The following is a 20,542-nucleotide window of genomic DNA, read 5'->3' as shown; positions in this document are numbered from 1 at the left end:
TCTCCAAGGGGGACCACGTGCCTTGGACCATTCATCCCATGCAATGCCACCCCCCCAAGCTGAGAAGCATCCATTGTCATCGTGATCGAAGGGGAAGGAAAAATAAATGACCGGACCAGGGACTGGGGCCACCACTGGAGAGACTCCCGACAAACCTGGGATAGCCGAACCAGGTACGAAAGAGGAAAGGTCGAGTACAGACCACTAATGTCCACTGTAGGATCCTCATGTGAAGGCTCACAGCAGGCAGTAGAGAGATTGCAGCCGCCATAGACCCCAATGCCCGAAGAACCATCCCAGCTGGGGGGCAAGGAGTTTGTAGTATAAACCTCACATGTTGCTGAAGTGAAAGTATCCTGTCTGGCGGCAGAAACACCCTGCTCTGCACCGTGTCCAACCGTGTGCCTATAACATCTAACACCTGAACTGGTTCCAAGTTTAATTTGGCCAGATTGATCAATATGCCCAGGGAAGATGCTAGAAGTAGCAGGTAGTCCCTGGCCTGAAGAAGCCAATGCCTAATGGGAGCAGGGAGGAGCCAATCATCCAGGTAAGGAAACACATGGAATCCCTGCAGTCTCATGTGAGCTACCACTACCACCATCACTTTGGTAAACACCCAGGGGGCTGTGGTGAGTCCAAAATGGAGTACTCAGAATTGGACATGATTGGCTCCAAGCAGAAGTGAAGAACCCTTTTGGAGCACTTGTTCATTTTTATGTGATAGTACATGTCCTGAAGGCCTATGGAGCACACTCTGTCGTTGTTCTGCAGAAACCGCAGAAGGGACTGTAATGTGACCATCCAAAACTTCATTTTGGCAACAAACAGGTTCAGGCAGTGGCATCCAGAATGGGTCTGAAGTCCTCTGTTTTCTTTGGCACCAAAAAGAATCTGGATTAAATGCCAGATCTGGACTGGTCTGGGGAGATGGACTGGATGCCTCATTTTTTGAGCAGCCTTGCGATCTCAACAACTGCCACCTCCCGCTGAATGGGTGGAACATCCAGTAGGTTTTGCTTTGGAGTGGGTGGGGTGAAGATATGGGATGGAATAACCTCTGAATATAATCTGAAGCACCATACGATAGTTTGTGATGGACTCTCACGCTGTTGGGTGCAGACAGAGGTGACCCCCCATCTGCCTCCAGAACAGAGCAGTCGGGCAATCCCTCAGGATTGCTGAAAGGGCCTGTCAGAGAACGAATCTCAAAATCCTTGGTTCCTCCAACCCCCCTCTGCCACGTGGATGTCTGTCATTTCCTCCTCTGCCCCTTGGGGAAGCGTCACCCTAAACTTCCTGGGAAGGGCCCTGCGACTTTCAGAACCACAACTTCTTACCCCCACGCTGGGTCCTAAAGTAGGTCTGTTGTGGGGTAGAGAAGCCGATCCCGATGGCAGATGAGCTCTTCCAGTCTTTCTTGCTCTGGTAAGAGAATCATGAACAGCAGGTCCAAACAAGGTAAACCTGTCAAAAGGGGCATTCATGAAAGACATCTTGAAGGGTTCTGAAAAAGCACAAAGTCGGAGTAGAGTGTGTCACCTAATGGCAACGGCCATCTCGGCCACCCTCGAGGTACCCTCAGTAGCATGAGAAAGTAACCTCATGGACGTGTATGAGATGGGTGTCTAGGTGGCCATTTGGGAGGAGAAAACCTCTCTCTCCTCCTCCGACATGGAACTCGGAGGCAGACACAGAGAGTTCCTTGAAAATGTCTCTCTGCAGTCTGGTGACATGTGCCAAATAGTTCAGTGCACGCAGAGCAAAGGTGGCTGAAGTGTAAACTCACTCCCAAAGCTGTCCATCGACTTAGACAACTTGTCTGGAGGATGGACCAAAAAGCTCTCCTGAGCCAGCTTCTTCTTCGTGGCTGCTGCAACCACCATGGCATTGACAGGGAACCCTTGAACCAATGAGGCCTGCCTAGTGGGGCATTGAGCACCTTGTCTGGTTGCTTGGGAATGAGCTCAACCATGTCCGGTTCCTTCCATGCCCTGAGGGAGATGAGATCTACCAATGGATTTGCAGGGGGGACACCCAAGATGTAGATGTCTCTGTGCTAAACACCTCCCGAATACAGACTCATTAGGGTTGGGTTAATGGGAACGCCATCCACCTTTCTGAAGCAGGATCTCCATGATGTCTCCAAATGAGACATCATCAGGAAGTGATTTAGGGGACCCCTCCCCCAAGTCCATACCCTCCGTGACAGATTCTGTGGAGAATCTAAGTGCCTCCTCTTGCACGTATGCTTCTGAGGCACCTCCTTGGGGGGATACTCTGCAGAGGACTTGAAAGCTTCAAGGAGTTCCTGAAAAGGAACATCTTGAGGAGGTCTGGCAACAGGCTGTCTCTGAGAAGGTGGGATGGATGACTCCAGCACAGAAACAGAAGGAGTAAGGGCAGGCTCCAAGTTGGGAAGTGTTAAGGTCTTCGTGGGAGCAGAGAGGACCCTCTCCACCACCTCAAAGGCCAAAGGTGAATGGACCTGGAAGACAGCGCTGCTGGAGTCGAGGCCACTGGCATCAGAGTCTCCTGGAGTGTCACCACTGGCACCGAAGGAGGAGTCGGAGCAGAGCTTCCCAGTGCCAAAGCCCTAAGGGGAAGAGACACCTCCTAAAGCTTCGCAGCTGACACCAACCCCTTGGAGCCGATGCTGAAGCTATGGCTCTGAGAGTTGGTAAGGTCAGACACAGCCAAACCATTCAAGGTAACCTTCGGCGTCGAGGTACAAGTGACTCAACAGCAAGAAACCTCGGCCAAAATCTCTGAAGCTGAAGGTCGGATCGGAGGAGGAGAGATCGGGAAAAATCCAGCCTGCATGCTCACAGCTCTGGAGGAAGACAGAGCAGGCAAAACCCCAGGCTGTATCTGTGCTCTCGGAGAAACTTCTTCATCATCCTGTCCACATTAGCTTCCGATAGGCTCCGAGTGGACTGGACAGAGGACGCCACAGACCCCGGCCTGGAATGGTGCCAAGGAGAGGCAGGTATAGGAAACCTGGTGCTGGTACTCTCCGGCTATGGGGAGAAATGGGGCGATCAGAGTCAAAGAGAACCCTAAACCACTACGGGCAGAGACTTAGTGGGCAGCTCAGCCAAAGAAGCCCAGTCAGGAGACTGCTTTCTATGCCACTTGCGGTCTTTATGTCTGGCCCAGTCCCCTTCCTCAGGCTTCTTGGCAGGGGTTTGAGCCCCAGAAGCGGAGAAGGGACCTGGAGAAGATAAAATCCCTTTAAAATCAATTCTGTTCCTCCTGCCTATAATGTTGATTAAAATCCACACATATTAAACAGGAGGAATCCAGTATTGGTCTTACTGAATTTGGCCTGAATAGGTGCATTTATTTACTGTAGAGTGGTTCTTTCTCCTGTTCCTGCTTGGCATTTTTGTGTTTTGCAACAGTTTTTTCTTCTTGTCTTTTGTTTATAGGAATCCAGGTGGGCCGCCCCCAAGGACACCACACACAGAGTGTGGGCATCAGATGGAGGGATCTTATGCCCACACTCTGTAGACTTTTTAAACCCAGCTGGCTAAGAAGGGTCAGTCACAGTATAAAAGCAAACACACACACACACACACACACACACACACACACACACACACAAAAAGAGAAAGAAAAGGAAGAGAACACATATAAGGACCCAGAAAGCGCACCAACAGGAAGTAGAAAGGAAGGGTAGGATGAGGACAGAGGATATCAAGAAAAAAAAAACACCTACTTTGGCTGAAAAAACTCTCTGAAAAACCCTTGGTGGAACTCAGAAACGCAGTCCTGTGCTGTTCGAACGAGCGGCAAATGACATCTGAGGGGAGGAGGGAGAGTGGGGCATTATGGGAAGGGAAGAAGCTCGGATTTCAGCTCTGATGCTGGTGTATACAGCCAAGTCTGATCCGACCTTGGATCAAAGTCCCACAGGTTGAAGACCAAATGAAAACAATAACTTCAGATCTTTCATTACATGTTCTTGTGGAGCGTTTCTCCCTGAGCCTCCACTGAAAATTGGCTTTGTTCCAAGTCGGACTTTCTCAGTAAACAAATGTTAAATTAAATTAAATTTAAATGAAAATGTTAGGGGTGACAGCAAAATATATTCATTACATGTTCAGGGTGACAATTAGCTCCTTTTAAGCAACTTGATGGGTTAGACTTCTGAAACAACTTAAATGTCATTATCTCAAGTTGGTTAAAAAGAGTAAAATCCAAACAACTGATGTCTAAAGGGAAAATCTGAACTACATCTAGAATGAGCTGTATTAAATCCTTACTTCTTTCATTAATACAAGTAAGATGTCAACTATAAAAAGAAAGCAATGAAATGCATTTGTATGAAACAATAATTAGCATAACTGTAGCACTACTCAAATACTTAATAAATTAGTGTAAACCACGGCAAAAGCCTCCCTCCATCAGCCCTACATACTGCAGTCCCCATGAGTTGCTGACAGAAAAAAAAGCTGTGTCAAACATAAAAAAATGTATACAAAAGGTAAAACACAACTGCTCTTATATAATTATGTACCAATTAATCTCATAAAAATATTTAAGGGCTGTAATTCAGATTTGCATCAGCTAATTACATATACACTGACAAAATACATATCACTATTCACTGTAGTCCTTCAAGTTTTAGTAGCAAGTGTTTAGAGTCATTAATTAGACATGGTAATTTAACCACATACTTCGACAGAATGTTAGCAATTACTTTCCCTATAGTTTCCAAACAGCCTGAACAGTCACCTATTATGTGCCTCCAGGCAGACTTCCCAAATCCGAGTGAAGTTTAGGTAGGTAGGTAAGAAAGAATAGGCACAAGAAGTACTAATAAATCTTTAGATTTTTTTACTAGACAAACACTCTTCAGAAACACTAACATATGTAGATTTTGTGTTGCCAAAATATTCTAGTTATGTTATCTTTCCAAATGAATTTGCACCACATAAATAATTCATAAACATGCTACGTACTGTTCAGTGCATGCATAATTAATTAGACTACTGCCTTTTAAGTGAGTAATTTAAAACTATGTCATTTTTTTTCAACTTTTGTAGCTCCAGCAATTTCTCTATTTAAATTATAGCAAATGCCACCCTGCTGTTACAATAAAACACACAATATTTTTTCTTTATCATAAAACTATTAATGTAAATTTAAGACTGGAATTTATTACGAGTTAAATCTCATTTTTTTGTAAATTAAATGACAAGCATGCTATAATAAATGTTTTAACACCACCAATGAGGAAGAAAGTTAGTCCTCCCTGCCCACCCATACCACTGCTCTAGCTGCCCATTTGTTCCTCTGAAGACAAGTGGGACAGTAAAATGAGCTACTTTACTTTTTTTATGAATCTAACTTCCTCCCTTCTCCCCCCATATATTTTAGCAAATGGTTCAGAGCAAGCAGTGCAATGAAAACAATGTGGGGATAGGACTCACTCAGTTACTTGCATAAGCAGTTCCTCTTAACGGACAGCCCTCTACCTACAGAAGTTGATGCTTCTTACTACAACTCCTGATCACCACCAGAAAAGCCCATAATGGCCTGAGACAGACATAAACACACAGACACACACAACAGTTAGCCAATGAAGACGGCTCATTTCCCATCCCACCGCCAACTCCCAAGCAGATGATCGATCCTGTGTCATACGGACTCTAATCAGGCCTCTTGCTCTCTATGTCAAACAATTAGCACCAATGGTCTTCAGTGTTTTTCAGAGGGAAATTAGCTGGCATCCACCACATGGCATATGCAGAGGATTTTTATCACAATGACCGTCATTATTTCACTTATATATTTAAAATTGTTTTCCACTTTCTTTGTGGATGTGGGACATCCTTATCGGTAACAATGGTAATATTTTGAACTTCTTAGCAAAAGTTTCATGTTTCAGCAATATCCATTGGGCTGAAAAGTCTTAACGTGCAACTAAAATACACATTCTACTTCATTCATCCTCAAACCCTTTTTCCCATTTTGCACATGGGGTCAGGGTGTTACTTCAACAGTGACAATCATCCTGAGCCAAGGCCCACACCGCCAGGTGGCTAGCCCTGCCGCTGTAGTTCATTTGTACCACTCACTCAGGCATGCGTGCGCGCGCGCACACACACACACACACACACACACACACACACACACACACAAACACACACACACAAACACACACACACAAACACACACACAGGCACCCCAACCGAGAATTGAACTAGAGAACCTCTTGCTCTCCAACCTTTAATCACCCACAAACACACTGCTTTTTACTTCTGTGATATTTGTAACTGTTCTGCAAAAAAGATGATCTGCACTTGACTTCACTGTTTATTTTACTACAATACTTTTTATTACTTTTATTTATGTTCTGATGGCTGTATTTTTGTAAAACTGATTCATTTATTTATTTGCTGTAATCGGGTTAGTACACTGGTCAGAAGACTTTTCAGGTGCAGAATGGGTCATAAGGCAAAAGTACAAAAAACTTAAAAGGTAAAGTTACACACACTGTACATTGCAAAAAAAAATAGCAACAGAATAAATATGGTGTCAAGAAGCAATAAACAAGCAGCAGACATTAATCAATACATATACACCACACTGCACCTAGGTCTTAATTATGAGTGTAGTATGTACTGCATCACTATAACTATGATAACTTGTAAAAACATTCATGAAAAGGTATGAAAAAATATAAGTATTAATTAAAAATTCTTCCTAACACATTAAACACACTGTAATGCAGCTCTGAAGCTGGAATCGTAATGTAAGAAACTATATAAATACATTCCTAATAATGCCATTATTCAACTATATTTAGTGTGACAATTGTACCTGCTATACAGATGCTTTTTTAGCAGTTTGGTGAAGGCCACTGGCATTTCTAATAGACTCAGAGAGGGAATTCCAGACAGCAGGAACAATTTTCTTGAAGGATATTTCTGCAATGGCAATAGTAAAACCAGGCCTTTGCACTGTTGTGTTTGAGAGATTTTGTAATGAATATGGACCAGTTCTTATTTATATGGAGCCTATTTTTAACAGGAGGCAATAGCTCTCATGAATTAATTTAAAATGTCAGTTTATTTAGTAAGAAGGTACCGCTATCATTTACAGACATCAAGTTTGTTTTTACAAGTGTAATACAGTGATGTTCTGTAGTAGAATAAAGATGCATGAAATGTTACTGCCCATTTTTTGAAACAGAGATGTGTTTTGTGTGGGTAGCAAGGAAATTAGAGTGAAGACAAATTCCTGGCTTTGCAGCAAGACACTAATGAGGCGAGTCAAGGATAACTCTTGGGTATTTCTATTATAGCACTACTGTCTGAGAGATACAGATGGTCAGTTAATTTTAAGGAATTAGATTTAGCCAATCTTTGGGCTGTTCTAAGCAGCATAACTGTAGATTTTGAGTATTTATAGAGAGCTAATTAATAAGCTAATTCCAAAGGACAAGAAGCTCGTTCTGAGATGTGGCACTTATGTCATTGGTTGTTTTACCAGATTTGTTTATTTACCCTTTATTGAATGGGTTAGTCCCATTAGGCCAGTGGCCTCTTTTCTGGGGAGACCCGAGGTGGCATTCATAATGACTAGGGAAAATTTGATCAGGAAATTTCCCATGGGACTTCTGAAAAGAGTAAGGGATCTTTAAAATCAACATGAGGTAGCCAGGCAGCTGGGACCTTGGTTTAAAATCTCACCTTGCGATTACAATATAATCTTCATATAAATATAATATGCAGATGAAACTTGGTAGGCTACAAGGAAGATCATTAATAAAAGACTAAAGGAAGCAGTAACCCAAGGACAGAACCCTGGGATACACATGACTTAAGCGTAGCACTTTGTGTGTGCAAACCACCAGCAGGAATCTCAAATATCTCTGTACATCTTTGCATTTGCACCACATTTCCTTTTTTAACTAAACGTGAAACAGGTTTGTATGGATCAGTGTTCTACCTCAGTTAATAAATTCTCTGCTTTTAGGGTTGCCACCTTTTCAAATGCCCAAAGTGGGACATTTTTTGTAGAAATGTAAGATTTTGCAGGACAAAACATACCCACGGCCAGTACAAAGGACATAAATTCACTTTTTTGCCAGAATAAAAACTTACTCTTGTAGCATTTGAGTTGCTTATTCTGTTTATTATAATATTTAGGTGTTTCAGATACAAAATAACTGTTTTATGCAACTGTTAAAGAAAATATAGGAAATATTTTTGCCCTAAAATCTCAGGACATTTGCCATTTTTTCAATTTTTTTGCAGGACACAAATGCCCAAAGAGGGACGGTCCCTCACAAAGTGGGACAGGTGGTAACCCTATCTGCTTTAGATTTACTGCAAAATTAATACAGTGTTTTTTGCAGTATTACACTGTTGGTTTACATAGATGCGGCCAAAAATTGTCTGCATGCATCTTCATTTGTTACATTCTGTATAACTTCTGGCAACACTGTTTAAATCCTTGGACCTATGTCAGTCTCTGCACATGCCTTTCTGGAAACACTCTCAACTCTACAGGTAAACCTGCATTTACTCTATATGTCACCTTGTACCTTCCACCTAGGTCACATATGGAAAGAATCTAATCTGGATTAGTCCACTTACCTTGTTGAATGGGAACACACACCTTTGTGTGAATGTAAAGATACTACAGACCTTGAGGTATGCCCATGCATTTGTAGTACAGAAAGTGTAATAACAACTTTCTGTTAGGGTGTGCAAGTGCTTATTGCCACAGCTGTGAAAATGTCACTTTCAAGTGGCTTGCTTATAATACATAAACTGATATGGCAATTTGGTGCAATAATGTAATGATGGCTAAATGCTGTCGACTTTGACAGAAGTAAGACTAAAGTACAGTTGTGTACACTTACCATAAATGTAGATGTTTGACTGTATTCACTGTTGCAGTCATTACATTTGGGTTATCTGCTTACAGTAGCCCTCAGTCAGCCTGATTAACAAAGTCTTGGGTCCTGCATTGGTTGCTGTCCCTTCTTCCATGACGTTGGGTCATCAGGGGTATAAAACATGCAGCCGGCGCCATTACATCAGTTTTTCTTGCCCCAGATGTCAGGTGCCCCCTAATGGGAAGCAATTAAATGTATAAATACAAGGATATACCTCCAACTAAAAAGCAAATATACCAAAAAGCCTTTTGAGCATAGTAAGTGAGAGTAGAGGTATAGGCAAAAGAAGAAAGGGGCTGGAGGGAGGGTAACCAGGACTGCAACAGTGAATACACTCAAACATCTACATTTATGGTAAGAGTACACAACTGTACTATGTTCTTCATGTTTCACTGTTGCAGTCATTGCATTTGGGTAGATTCCCAAAGCTAAGGTTGGGAGGAGGAGTTTAAATAGAATTAGGACCAGCTATAAGGCCCTGCAAGACTGCAGTGGCAAAACCAGCTCTGTATTTAGAGAAAATCGGCAAATGATAATGCTTGGTGAAAGTATGTACAGAACTCCAGGTAGCAGCTTCTAGGATGTCCCTTGTAGGTATGCCCCTGAGAAAGGCTGTAGAGGTAGATGCAGCCCTGGTTGAATGGGGTCTGATGCCCTGTGGGATAGGTTTTCCATGGTGCTTATAGCAGAAATGAATGCAGTGGCCTATCCATTTTGAAATGGTTTGCTTTGAAATAGCTTTCCCCTTTGTCCCTGCAGCAAATGCCACAAGTAGTTCTTCTGATTTCCTTTGAGGTTTAGTCCTGTCCAAGTAGAATCTAAGTTGTCTGTGCACATCTAAGGAGTGCAGTATCCGTTCCCCTTTGCTCTGTGTGTTAGGAAAGAAGGTAGGCAAATGAATGGACTGATTAAAAGCCACACTGGATACTACCTTGGGCATGAAGGAGGGATTGGTTCTGAGGGACACCCTGTCCACATGAAAGATGATGAAAGGCTCCACTGCCATAAGGGCCTGTAATTCAGATACCCTTCTTGCAGAAGTGATTGCTAAAAAGAAAGCTGTTTTCCAGGAAAATAATTTTAAATCTGCAGTAGCAGCTGGCTCAAAAGGAGGAAGTGTGAGTTTCTCCAAGACAAAGTTAAGGTCCCAGGCTGGGGTTGGAGCTCTCCTGGGTGGCCTTAAATTTTTGGCCCCTCTGAGGAACTGCTTGAGCAGTGGGTGGGTGAGAGAAGAGGGAAGGCTCTGTGCTATAACGAGCTGAAATGGCTGAGGCAAGAATTTTGATGGAGGAAAAGGACAAGCCCTTATGAAGCATCTCAGTCAAATATTGTAGAATCTGAGGTAAACTGGGCACTGCTGCACTCAGCCCTTGAGATAGGTTCCAGGCACAAAATCTTTTCCATTTTGCAGCATAAGATTTTCTAGTACTAGGCCTCCTTGCCTCTAAAATGATATCCGTCACTGATTTACTGAGGGATGGTAAAGGACAGATTAGGTAATTAGCCAGGCTGCTAGGTTCAGGGTTTGCAGCTGAGGGTGCAGAATCTGATTCTCCTGCTGAGACAACAGGGAAGGAGTCTGAAGCAGGTGCCATAGGGCCAAGCGCGACACTGTGCAAGAGGGGGTACACCAGTGTTGGCGTGGCCAGTCTGGCGCAATTAAAATCGTCCTTGGCTTTTCCTGTTTGATCTTTAGTAGTACCTTGGAGAGCTGAGGCAGAGGAGGAAAGGCATAAACTGATAGTTTTTTTCCAGCTGAAGGATAGAGCATCCACTTTCCAAGCTAGTTTGTGTGGAATCCTTGTGTAAAATTTGTCCAATTGATGGTTCTGGGGGGAGGCAAACGGGTCTATATCTGGGGTCCTCCATTTGCTTGTCAACATGTTGAAAATCCTTGGTTCCAGTTTCCACTCGTGTGGGTCCATGAGGTTTCTGCTTAGTCCATCTGCCAGTGTATTTAGTTTTCCTGGCAGGAACTGAGTTTGTAGATTCACTTGGTAGCTCAAGGCTGTGTTCCACAATGCCATGGATAGTCTGCAGAGGGGGTAAGATTGTGTACCTCCCTGCTTGTTTAGGTACCACATGATAGTGGTGTTGTCCATCTTTACCATTAGTTGTCCTGGAAGAATGTGGTCCTTGAAGGCTGTCAGAGTATTCTGTACAGCTAAAATTTCCTTTTAATTTATGTGCAGGTGCATTTGACTTGGGTTCCATTTGCCCTGAATGCACTTTCCTGCCAGGTGAGCCCCCCATGCATAGTCTGATGCATCTGTTGTTGAGGTTTGGGCAGCAAGGGGTAGTGTAAATGGTAGTCCCCTGTTTTGGTGGCAAAGGAACTCTAGGCGTAGGCAAGGTATGATAGGAATCACTGCTTCTAGATCCTGTGAATGTTGACACCATAGGCTTTTGAGATACCGTTGCAGTTTCCTCATATGTAGCCTTGCATATGGAATTAGAAGAATGCAGGAGGCCATGAACCCCAAGGCTTGCAGTATTTGCCTTGCAGATAACTGGGTTTTTGTGGCCACTTGTTTGAAGTAGGTTGTCAAATGAATCCGTTTCTCTGGCATGAGGAAAGCCATCAGGGAAGTTGTATTCAAACTTGCTCCCAGGAATATAATTTGTTGACAAGGTACCAGGTGTGATTTCTTTTTGTTTATGGTGTACCCCAGACAAGTCAGTACCTTTTGAACAAAAGCCAGATGATTCAAAAGTATGTCCTGGCTTTCTGCCTGAATTAGACAATCGTCCAGGTATGGGTATATCTGAATATTTCTTTGCCTGCAAAATGCAATGACTGGAGCTAGGCACTTTGTGAATACCCTGGGCACAGTAGATAAGCCAAAGGGCAGTGCAGAGAACTGATAGCGCATGTATAGCCTGCTTTGAAACGTAGGTATCTCCTGCAAGACTCCCTGATAGGGATGTGCAGGTATTCTTCTTTTAAGTCTAGTGTTGCCAACCATGCATCTTTGCCTAGCATAGGAAGCAGCTGGTGAAGAGTCAGCATTTTGAATTTTGGAATCACCAGAAAGGTGTTTAGAGTAGAAAGGTCCAGGATAGGACACCATGTATTGCCTTTTCTGGGTACCAGGAAAAGTCTCGAATAGAAACCTTGTCCCTTTTCCTCTTCTGATACCAACTGAATAGCCCCCATGCTTAAGAGAGAGAGTACTTGATTTTGGGCCTCTGCCCACTGATTTGGGGGTAGATATGGCCACCTGTTTGGTGTTGGCAACGTGTGGAAGTGAAATCGGTATCCTTGGGACACTATATTTAAAACCCATTTGTCCTGGGTAATGAGTTCCCAGTTTTTGGCTAGCAGACCAATCTTTCCGCCTAAAGGAGCATTCAGTTGGGAAGTGCTTGTAAGTTTTAAAGGCAAGTCATTGAGACAGTTTTCCATAGGGGGGAGTCAAACTACTCCCAGATTTGGGTGCGGAAACCCCCCACTGCTTAGTCTTGTGTGTCCTCTGGGACTGAAACCTAGGGTTTCTGCTGTGTCTGTTTTTGGCTTGAGAAGACCTGGAAGGGGCTGGAAAGGACCAGTTCTTAGAGGGCCAGTGCCTACTAAATCTAGGAGGCTGAACTTGTAAGAAATCTTTAACAGTTTGCATAGATTTAGCTTTATCTTCCATCTTTTAAGGAACTTCCTCAACCTTGTTGCCAAACAGGCGGTCCTGATTTAAGGGAGCATCCAACAGTTTAGCTTTAACATGATCAGGCAAAGATTGCTCCTTAAGTCAAGCATGCCTTCTGAGCACAGACCCAGTAACAGCAGCCCTGCAAGAGGCCTCTAATGAACCAAATCCACATTGCAAAGTATGTTTTCTAACCTGTTCAGCAGAACGCAGTAAATCCTGTAATTCTTTATTTTCAGCAAAGTCAGGAATCAACATCATTTTCTGTTTAAGCAATCCAATAACATGTTGTTGATACTTTAACATATGAAACTGGCAGTTTAAAGCCCTAATGGCCAAGATTGCAGAAGTGTAAACTTTCTTACCCAATCTATCCAGCGCCCTGGAGTCTCTATCAGAATGGGTAGGATTTTTAGCAGTAGAAGCCTTAATGCCCTTGGGTCCCTGTGAAACAGTCTCTGGATCCACAATAGGATTTTTAAAAAGGAACTTGTGCGAATCAGGAACCCTGTAATATCTGTCAGGTTTTCTGGAAGCAGGAGGCAAAGAATAAGGGGCCAAACTAGGTTCTGAAAATGCATCAACAATGTCTAGTACAGAAGGAATAGCTAAAGGCCTATGCTGAGGCAGGAGTAAGAAATCCCTAAGCCTCTTTTTTTAATCAGAATAATCCTGGATTTCCCAGGGGAAATGCTCCCTTAGAGAATGTAAGGTTTCACCAAAAGAAAAATCCTCTGGAGGGGAAGCAGAAGGGATAGAGTCCTCTGCATCAGAATCCTCATAAGTAGATAAGGGCAAATACAGATCATCAGAAGAATCAGAATCCAGGTCAGAAGATTCATAAATAACTTCAGTCCTAGGTCTCTTAGAAGGGGGAGGTTGGCTTCCCCTGATTAGAGTTATAAGATCTTCAGCCATTCTTATTATTTGTTTTTTTAGGCACAGAGGCCTGAGCATGCGGCCTGGGAGTCTGTTTCTTAGGCATGCAGCAAGGAACTCGAAAAAGCGACTACTTTCTGGATTTAAGTATCTTTGCTTTTTTTTCACTGAAAATAGCTTCTGCTGCTTACTTTAAACTAGCCTGAACTGTTTTTTTACTGATTACTGCATTTATTTTAAAAATTGCACTTAAAGTTACATTTAGTCGAATTTAGTCGAAAGTTTGCTTGTTTGTTTGTTTAATTGAACTGTGGAGGCTGCCCACTAAAGTGTGCTAGCCTGTGTAACTAATTTATCACTGTCTCTGCATTTTCTGTGTATTTCTGCAAAAAACAAAAACAAAAAAAAATAATCCTTGTTTTCCGCCTTTTTCGACTAGTTTAGACCAGTATACAGGCATTGCTGTATTCTGGGCTGTGGTGTAGTTCCTGTGTTGTCCATTACCTTACTTGGATAAAAGGAAGTTTCTTTGCTCACCAGTGGGAGTGGGGAGCCTTGAGCAGCCTACCTATCCTTGGGGGAAGTGACCTCAGCACAAGAAGCTGTTAGTAATTGGTTGTTTGGGACCATTCCTAGCTCTTTTGTAGTTCACTGCTTAAAATCCGCCTTTCTTGTCGTATGCATAGCGCAGCGCCGGTTAAACTTGGTTAAACAAGGTTAAACTTTTTCTGGCTCCGCCAAGTCTGCTCTTCAATTTTTCTCTTAGAACTGTTCTACTTGCAATCTAAACAGCCTATATCTGAAAAGCTCAGCACTTGCTCCTAAAGCATTTTGTATACAGGTAAAGCACTCTTAAACAAACGAAAAGTACTTCATTCACCTAAATTCTGTTGAGTACCCATTTCCCTATAGGTCCTTGCTGACTCAGTTACACAGCAATCTTTTTCACTATTTCTAGCATGTCGAAGGGTCAGTTGCTAGCATCCTCTCCTGTTCAGCTGGTGAATCTGGGAATCTTGAGGCAATGTTACAATTGCCTCATGTACACAGACAACCCTCTCCTCCTCCCAACAAATACAAATATATGCGAGAGATGCAACTATATAGCCAAACTGGAGGCTGAGCTCTCTCAATTCAGTACTGGCAAGACCAGTCAGGAGGAGAAGGTAACCACGCACACCACAAACCCAGTCTCACATAGAACTATCACAACTGCAAACCAAACACATAAACACACAAAAACATACTCGGAGGCGCTGATTAAAAATCTACCAAAACAACAGAGGCCTCCAAAGCAGACACCGAAGCAACCACCACCTCAAGACATAGCAAATGCAACACATAGTTCACAAAGTCAGTGTGCTAAACAGTCACAGCCCTTAAGGCCAAACAACATGCCAGACACACTTGTAATAGGTGACTCCATAGTCAGGCACACTGACGTCCCGCTCACCAGACTGAACAAGGAGAGGGTCACAGTAAGCTGCCTGTCGGGAGCTAGAATCCGCCACATAACACAAGCACTCAGGTCACTCCACAGCAAGTACAAATATGACTCAGTCATTGTACATGTAGGTGTAAACGACCTGAGACGTACCTCCCTGGACTACATGAAAAGAGACATAGAGGAGCTCTCTGATTATCTAGCCCAGGCCGGTATGACCCTGACCCTGAGCAGCATCTTACCCTCACCAAGAATGATGCTACAGTACAAAGACAAAATGATCAGTTTTAACAATTGGCTTAATTACTGGTGTCATTATAAGGGGATCCAGTGTCTGTCTGCTTGGGATGACATGCTTGACAAGCCACGCTGCTTCGCAAGGGATGGTTTGCACCTGTCACCCCTGGGCTTCCGGATATTGGCCAAGGCTCTTGCCACCCCCATAGTGCCTTTTTAGGCAAGGCTCAAATGACAAACCTACCTCCCTAGAAAACACAAGTGGAAAAAAACTAAGGGTAATGCTGCTCAATGCCAGAAGTCTAAACCTCAAGATGCACGCCTCAAGCCCTTCTCAGTATGGAGAACATCGATGTCTGTGCAGTGACTGAAACCTGGTTCAAGGCTCCTGAGAGCACCCCAGCACTATCAGGTTTTACCTCATATCATGCTTTCCGGCCCCAAAACTTGGACAGAACCACAAAAGGAGGGGGGTATCCATTTTCATCAAAGATACCCACACCTCCAGGTTAGTGGCAACGCACGAAGCATCGGAGACTATCCAGGTGCAACTAACCATAGGCAAAACTGCCTTACAGTTTGTAGCATGCTACACACCACCCTCTCAAACTCAGGAACCCCACACAGCCTTCCTGAAGACACTGGAGAGTATGAATGTCTCTCCAAATACCATCATTTTGGGAGACTTCAACTACCCAAACATAGACTGGGAACATTACTCAAGCCCCAACACTCTAGCCCAAAGGTTCTTAGAATTCATTAACTCAAATGCAATGGAACAACTAGTCACCATTCCCACAAGAGGAGACAATATACTAGACCTGATCATCACAAACATGGGGACAAAATGCTCCACACCGGAAGTACATCCCTCTTTGGTAAGATCAGACCATAAATTAATCTCACTGGAAATCCACATCCCGCCCCCCCCCCCTGCACAAAAGACCACAGTGAAGAACTTCTCAAAAGCAAACTTCACACTTCTTAAGACCGAAGTGGTATCTTTCAAGGCCCCTGGGCCAGTGGAAACCACAACCCACACTGCTGAATCCCTTGCAAATGCCTTCTATGGGCACCTTCAAGAATGCATGGATCATGCAATCCCAAATAAAACCAAGACCCATTCACCCAAAGGCAGGCGACCGGTCTGGTGGACCCCAGCCATAAACAAACTTTACAACAGAAGGAGGAAGCTACTACATGACACAGCAAAATCCCTAAAAGGAAAGGCATCTCTGATCAGTACTAGCAAAAAACTACGATCACTCATAAAATCATCCAAGGCCAACTTTGAGAGAAAAATCGCAAATGACACAAAAGACAATCACAAGGCCTTCTTTAGCTATGTTAGAAACCTGGGTGGAAACTCCCAGATATGCTCAGAGTTAGTCCAAAATGACACAAAATACACTGAACCCACTGACATTGCCAACATTCTGGCAGACAGGTTCAGTGCAAATTTCTCCTCCCCCCCCAAAAGGAGAAATAACTATCCCAGCAGAGTGTAGCCTCCCTAACATCTCAGATGCCCAGGTGAGAGCCGCCCTCTCTAAAGCTAAAAACACAGCATCAATGGGACCGGATGGTGTCCCGGGCTGTGTGCTACATGAACTCCAAGAGGAACTAAACCCACACATAAGGCTGCTGTTTAATCTTAGCCTTACCACAGGATCGTGCCCAAAGAGTGGCACACGGCAACAGTGGTCCCACTTCACAAAGGCGGTGCTTCTACGGACCCTGGAAATTACCGCCCCATAAGCCTGACGAGCCTGGTCTGCAAAGCTATGGAGAGGATCATTATGGAACTCATAAACAAAGACATTGGGGACCTACAGACATTGGATCCTACCCAATTTGGCTTTGTCAAGGGCAGATCCTGCCTTCTGAACTTGGTCGACTTTTTGAAACAGTCACTAAGGCCATTGATGAGGGTAAGGCAGTTCACACAGCCTACCTTGACCTTGCAAAAGCCTTTGACACAATACCCCACTCAGGCATCATAGACAAACTCACCAGCTTAAATGTAAACCCATATGTCACAAGATGGGTTGCAAACTGGCTCAAGGACAGAACCCACAGGGTCAGAGTTGCTGGAGCTATGTCAGACTCTAAGCCAGTCACAAGCGGTGTCCCACAGGGCTCGGTCCTGGGACCCCTCTTGTTCGGCATTTATTTTTCCGAGGTACAGGCAAACATAGGAGGATTGTGGCTGACAAAGTTCGCAGATGACTGCAAACTGGGCGCCATAATTGATACTCCAGCGGACACAAACATCCTTCAGAGAGGCCTCATAGAAACGGATAATTGGTGCCAGAGCCATGGCCTTAAGCTAAACACCAAAAAATGTATAGTCATACCCTTTGGGAAAAACAAGGTACCAACAAATTACCACATAGGCGGTAATCCATTAAGTACGGAAGAGGTAATCAGGGACCTAGGGACCCAGGTTGATAGTAACCTCTCATTTGACACTCACATTGCCAAAGTGGTTAGGAAGACCTTCTATATTGCCCACCTTATCATGAAGGGTTTCACATCTAGATCAAGAGAGGTCATTGTGCCCCTGTACTCTTCTCTTATCAGGCCAATGATTGAGTACAATGCCCCATTTGGGATGTATCTCACCCGACACCTGCAGCAGTTGGAAAGACCCCAAAAGTTCCTCACCAAGAGGATAAAGGGTCTTAAACATATGTCATATGCTGCCCGACTGAAAAACTCCAGCTCTATTCAGTCGCATACCGCCTACTCAGAGGTGATCTGTGCCTGACGTACAAGGCCATGTCCAATCCTGAATTAATGGACATGCTCCACCTCAGAAATCCAAATCCATCAGAGCCACGAGAACAAGTGACTTAAACCTCAACACAGAAATAAATAGAACGTGCTGGAGGGACAGATTCATAACCCAGAGGCTCCCTACACTCTGGAACAGAATCCCAGTCTATGTTAGGCAGAGCCCCTCACTGACTCTATTCAAGAGAAATCTCGACGAGTGGATGGGAGATCGTAGGTTTACCCCGGGGGTCATCTCTTTGTCACTACTAGACAGAGGCATAGTAAACTAAACCCTAAAAGGGCGTAGTATTCTCATCCTAAGGGGTGGTGTAAGCCACATACACTCTGGCTAGGCTTATAAATGCCCTAGGGCAGATAGCCTAGTACGAACCTATGAACCTATGGTTCTAGATTTAGGCCTAAATGAAGAAGGAGGCATCGGTTTAATATGCAAGTCCATAGGCCTGAATACACCCTCAGAAGCCAGTGCCTGCACAACGGCTCCGGACCCATCCAAGGTAGAGACATCCGCAGGTTCCACAGGTAAGCATCTTCCGGCATACCAGACTCCGAATGGGTCTCCGTAGAGGCCTGTGAATCAGAAGTAGCAGGAATCAGGGGTTGCGAAAGCGCCTCACTGAGTACCGGTGAACTGGTGATTGGCTTAGGAGAAGCGTCGTTGGCTGTTTTGGACCTCAGCAGCCTGTCTCTGTCTTTATCTTTGCGTTTTTTCGGAATCCCGATAGTCGGATGGCTAACCGACGACATTTCTGAATAATTAAACAGAGAACCGAAATATTTAGAGGTGAAAATATACCGACAACGAATAGTGCGCTGATTAAATAAAGCACAAAACCGACAGCAAGGTACGTCATGGTCAGGGCCTAGGCAAGGAATACAGTACGAATGAAAATCTTTGTGAGGTATTTGCTTTCCACAAGTAATGCAATTATTAACTTTTACTGATATCGGTAAGGAGCAAGAAAAAGTTTCCCCAATGGGGTACTTAGCTTTAGTTGAAGACTTCGGTTCTGAAACTCAAAAATGAAAATTTCAGGAGTCGGCCGACCGGCACTTGTGAACTGCTTCTGCTTCAGGCACCGCACGGCAAGAAAGACTGACGTAATGGCGTCGGCTGCATGTTTTACATCCCTGACGACCTGACGTCATGGAAGAAGGGACAGCAACCAACACAGGACCCAAGATTTTGTTAATCAGATCAAATGAGGGCTACTGCAAGCAGACAACCCAAATGTAATGACTGCAACAGTGAAACATGAAGAACATCAGTAAAACACAATTATTCTTGCCCAGTGAAGGCTGGTCAGCTAAAAAAGAAGTTATGTACTCACCATATCGTTCCATGTTTGTAGTCCATCTTGCCCTTCATTCTTACATATGGGTTCGGAGCTGATCCTCGGCTCCAACTCGGCCTATTACAAAGCTCAAAGTCTTCTAGTTGGCTCATGGCTATGTAGGTATCCCATAGTGCACCAGTACAATCCCCAGATCTTGTTTGCTGCTAAACTATAGAGAGACAGAACTAAGCTACCCAGAAGGAACAACAATGATGAAAGGTCTCCACCTTATTATGAAAAATTTATCCTGTCTCCAGATCTTTCCAGGATGGGGGTATGTGGGTGGGTTCGTAAGAATGAAGGGCAAGATGGACTACAAACATGGAACGTTATGGTGAGTACATAACTTCTTTATGTTCTGTAGTCCTATCTCACCTTCATTCTTACATATGGGACAGCATCCCTAGCAACTTATTCTTGTGTGGTGCACGGAAAAATACTCCTGAGTAAAGTGGAACCAAAGGATGCTCTACCCCTAGAGGTCAGGTCCAATTTGTAATAAAGGTAAGAAGGGTAGCCCAAGTTGTTGCTGCACAAATATTGTCAATTGGAACTCTGGCTTGGAAGGCTGCAGATGTAGACTGGGATTGTGTAGAATGAGCCTTAATCTTGAACGGTAAAGGCTTTCCATTGGAATAATAAATGAAGGAAATACAGCTCAAAATCCAATTCGAAAGGGTCACTTTGGAGACTGGGAGACCTAGTCGGGAGTCGGAGAATGATACAAACAATTGGTCTGACTTCCTGAGTTCCTTAGTTCTGTGAAGATTGAACCGTAATTGTATGTGAACATCCAACTGATGAAATTTGCATTCTGCTGCGTTGGAATGGTTAGGGAAAAACACCGGCAGCTCTATAGTTTGGTTCAAGTTATTATGAGAGCAAACTTTAGGGATAAAAGATGGATTTGTGTGAAGAGAGACTCTATCTTTGTGGAAAATCAAATAAGGGGGCTTGATAGACTGTGCTTGTAACTCTGATACTCGTCTAGCAGATGTGATGGCTACTAGAAGCAAAGTCTTGGAAGACAGAAACTTCAGTGGACACAAATAAGCAGGTTCAAAGGGTGGAGAAGTTATTTTGGACAGAATGAAGTTTAGATCCCAGGAAGCTACCAGTTCCTGAAAAGGAGATCTCAGCAAAGTAGCACCTTTAAGTTAAGTTTTACACAATCTATGTGACATCAGGTTAGACTCATGTTGACCCAAATGAAAATTATATATCGCTGCCAACTGAACCTTAATTGTGGCAGCAGCAGATTCCTGGTGGAAAAGTTCAGACAAAAATT

The 20,542-nt window shown here is 43.8% G+C and overlaps 1 protein-coding gene across 1 annotated transcript in view; it reads right to left on the bottom strand.

Annotated features, from left to right (window-relative positions):
- The window catches only part of WDR47 (WD repeat domain 47), a 2,078,858-nt gene that overhangs the window by 1,654,466 nt on the left and 403,850 nt on the right, over positions 1-20,542 (bottom strand). The window lies entirely within an intron of this gene.

The sequence above is a fragment of the Protopterus annectens genome, chromosome 10.part0 (assembly GCF_019279795.1).
Source record: "Protopterus annectens isolate FY-2018-M chromosome 10.part0, PAN1.0, whole genome shotgun sequence".
In the NCBI taxonomy this organism is placed as follows: Eukaryota; Metazoa; Chordata; order Ceratodontiformes; family Protopteridae; genus Protopterus; species Protopterus annectens.
This window is presented reverse-complemented; position numbering and strand designations above follow the sequence as displayed.